The 3,915-nt window shown below is 41.0% G+C and overlaps 1 non-coding gene across 1 annotated transcript; it reads left to right on the top strand.

Annotated features, from left to right (window-relative positions):
* Positions 1 to 218: 218 nt before the first annotated feature.
* On the top strand, positions 219 to 325 carry LOC126871501 (U6 spliceosomal RNA). The gene has a single exon (XR_007691670.1). It is a non-coding gene; the product is annotated as a U6 spliceosomal RNA (small nuclear RNA).
* The last annotated feature ends 3,590 nt before the right edge of the window (positions 326 to 3,915 follow it).

Here is a 3,915-nt window from a genome sequence, read left to right on the forward strand (position 1 = left end):
TATTTTGTTAGAAGTATGGAACATGATACGTCCGGTGTCTCTCTACGGTCGAGGCGTCCATCAACTGTCCATATATAATTAAGCGGGTCGCAATAATCCTAAGGAACGGTCATAAAACGAGGCTTCTGGATTTACCGCTAAAGCCATTAAGTGGCCTAAAACACCTTCAAATCGAGACATTCCTTATGGTTATTGTTCCATCAAGTAAAAATTGGGGAGTACTTGCTTCGGCACTACATATACTAAAATTGGAACGATACAGAGAAGATTAACATGGCCCCTGCGCAAGGATGACACGCAAAATCGTGAAGCGTTCCACATTTCTGAGGAGCACGAGGCGGGTATGGGTTCTCAGGGCGTAGGACCACACCCTGGGAAAATGGCTCGTCGGTGCCTTTGGCACCCGTCAGTTTGCAGATCCGGTGCGGAGAATTTTGGGGAGGATGGATATGGTAGACAAAAAGGCAGTAACGTTTACGGTGCAGGAAAAGGATACCTCAGTACCGGTGCAGCCGGGGGTTGTAAAGCGGGCCCCGCTGCGTCGCCATCGAGCAATCGTGGCTGTCCGGGGGTGGACCATCAGGCCCCCGGAACTGTTCATGCGTCTGGTCTCGGGGAAGGTCAGAGGGACCTGATGTAACTATCAGCGGCCCGGGATCTTCGTGGGATGGACTGCTTTTGCGGCGCGGTGGCGGCGGCAGGGTGAGATTCGACGACGAAATGTCTTCGTGTTCTTCCTCTTTGACCGTTGTGAACGCGTTCGGCAAGCGATCATACCGGAAGATTACCGGGTCATGGTAGGCCTCACGGAGGGCGAGAGCGTCTAGCGCTGAACTCCAACGGCGCACGTGGTTACCACCTCCGCCGTCGCCTCAACAATGGCCGATCTCTGCCGTCTCTGCATCCGCGACGGTGCCGTTGGCGGCGACGACGCGCGGAAAGAGGATATAAAGATGGAATCGGAGGAAAGAGAAGGAACCGAGAAGGATTCACGGACATGAACACGCGGACAGCACATACCTGCGGAGGAGGGTGCGCTTTCTGGAGAGCGAGGTCAGTCGTCTCCAGGAGACGGTGGAACGGCCGACTAAGGAATGTACTAAGAGAGCAGTAACAGAAGGAAGTGTAGCGACACTCGACAGCAAACTTTCCAACGGTTTCTGTTCTGTGGCTAGTTACACAAAGACCCTATCCTTCGGACAAGGTGATTGCCAGATGCCGATACATTCTTACAGAATATTTTCAGTTAACCTAAGGACCGCTACAAATCTTAAGATTTATTTAGCTAAGGTCCTCCGAAGGAATAAATAGTCTTTGTCTTAACAGTCCCTATACCTACCACCCACTACAGGAAGATACTGGAAATCTGCTTTCCTCACGTACGACGCTTCCTACTAGCACCTTTGTCTCAAGGGTGGTTAGCATCCTTTTCCAACCACCAACTCAAAATTTAGCCAATTAGCAACGACGTCCACTTCCCTCACTTTCCGAACCAACGCTTTCCTCAATGACTCCGATGATCTCGTATCCTTAGACACACTCCATCATAGTTTTTCCTATCCAGCATCATCGTGACGGAAAGTCAGTCGCGAGACATCTGTCCGAATTGATAGTTGGTAGTTGGCAGCAATCATTGATCCGAGTTGCTCGACATCTCAGGCAATCATCGTCCAAACTCGTAGCGCATATCGAATCGTATCTACCCGAGTTCGAACTTGTAATCGCGAACCGCGAACCGAAATTAATAACCGCGAACCGTAATTAATAACCGCGAGTTTTACGCCAAGTATACTCACCGAATATATTTTGTTAATAAATATTTATTGTTAAACGTATTGGAGTGGTCCTTCGATACCTATCACGCCCATCACCACAGAAGTAACGACGGTGAAGGGCTAGCGGCGGGGATCACCACTACGTGGGAACGAAAGGAGATGCTCCCGGGGCCCCAACGGGAATGATTATGGGCCATACGTATAAAAGAGTTACATATAAAAAATTTCCTGCGAAAAGTGATAATTTCGCGGATAGAAGATTGTGGATCAAAGGAAAACGACGAAGAAATATCTAGTACAACAAACACTTATGAGCTGACAAGGAGATCATCCAGATTAGATCACCCAGAAAGACTATCAAATTTCAGAAAACATAAACTTATAAATATTAATGTCTAGTCGTCGGAGTAAAAAAAACCCAAAAGCAATGTAGAATTTGCATAATTAAAAAAGAAAAGAAGTAGAATATGTTTTGTCTGTAAATTTTGCAATGTTCCATTACATAGAAGCGATTGTTTTGAACGATATCACAGTTTTAAAAAAATATTAAATTATTATTATTTGCTTGAAGAAAATCATTGTATGGATTATGGAATATTATATAAATATTAATCTAAAAACGATTCTAATAGATCAAATAAATATCAATATAAATATTATAAGTAGTTTCGCCAAATTTGAGTTAACATTTCTATAGGTATGAGAAAAAGCGTGTATATTCCCGCGCGATATTCTAGAGTCGAAACAGAGCTGGCGTCAACGATGTATCTGCGACCGAGTGAGAGGTAGACAGTACGTAGGATTTTCAACCGCTACTGGTCGGTAAAATGATACGATAGTACACAACAAGTGTATAAGGTGAAACCGTGTATAAAGTTTGGACCCACGTAAAAATAAGTATACAGCTCAGGAGTTTGTCGTTTGGGTATTCAAGTGTGTGTTCACTATCGTTACTACTCGCACTCCGCACTCGTAGTGCAAATCGATAAATTTTTACGATTTGTTAATTTATCAACCACAGTTGATAATTTTACAATCCACAGGAAAGTGACAACATGCTCGATATTCTAGTTTGTGTTTGAAGATACATAAAAAATATATATTTATACACTTCCTATACTACATATCTCATTGAGCATGTGAAAACTCGCTAGTAGAACGTAGGTTATGAAAATACATCTAATTCATAAATATATTATGAAAATTATCTCAAGAAATATAAATAGAAGATAAATTTGAGATAACAAAATGATAGCACACGCCATACAAAATATATTTAAAAAAAATAAATGATTTCTTATACATTTTTACTTATATTTTTTACTTATATTTATTTACCTATATTTTTTACTTCCCTTGTAAAATATCTATTATACTGTACTCAGTTTTTTAATATTTTCATGTTAAATTATATTATTCTTTCAGAACTATATAATTTTGCTCTTTCACTATTTGAAGTTTCCTTCCACGAAACGATTTCCTCCAACGAAAACCATGCCATGCTTTGAAATACAACTTTTCAAAACATTTAATGTAAAAATAGGGAGGTCCTGATCCATGCTGATATATACATATTTTCCCATTTGGAGTTAACGTCGCAAAATGTTTCTTCTTGCTTAAATTTAATTTACGATAAGTATCTTCTGTTTGTTCTTCAGTCATAATCACGGAAATAAGTGGTCGAAGAGGTAGTGTGCATCGAAATATAAATATAATATGCTCAAATATACTAGAACTGCTAAAATATTCAACAAGGGCGGTGGTATAGGCAATCGTCATCGAGAACAGATGACTAGCAATCGTGTTATCGTAAGTAGCTTGTTTTTTCTTGTTCCTTATTTTGAGATTCAGCTTCCATTCCTTACATGCATCAACTCTTTGTATTCTCCTTATTTCCCCTTCCCTTTTCACCCACTTGTGGCTCATTTCTTCACCCGGAACAGAGTATGTAGCTGATCTTCATCAAACAAACCTGTTCGAACGTCTCACCACTTTACGGATACTTGCATATAACTATAATACGCATCTTCATTCGTCTCTTATTCATTGAATGGATTTGAAAGACAGCGATTCTGACGTGCTTTCCTCTAAGCATTACCATGTTAGGAGTGTTTCTATTAGAGTATATATGTTTCGTAAC

This window comes from Bombus huntii, chromosome 11, assembly GCF_024542735.1.
Source record: "Bombus huntii isolate Logan2020A chromosome 11, iyBomHunt1.1, whole genome shotgun sequence".
Classification (NCBI taxonomy): domain Eukaryota; kingdom Metazoa; phylum Arthropoda; class Insecta; order Hymenoptera; family Apidae; genus Bombus; species Bombus huntii.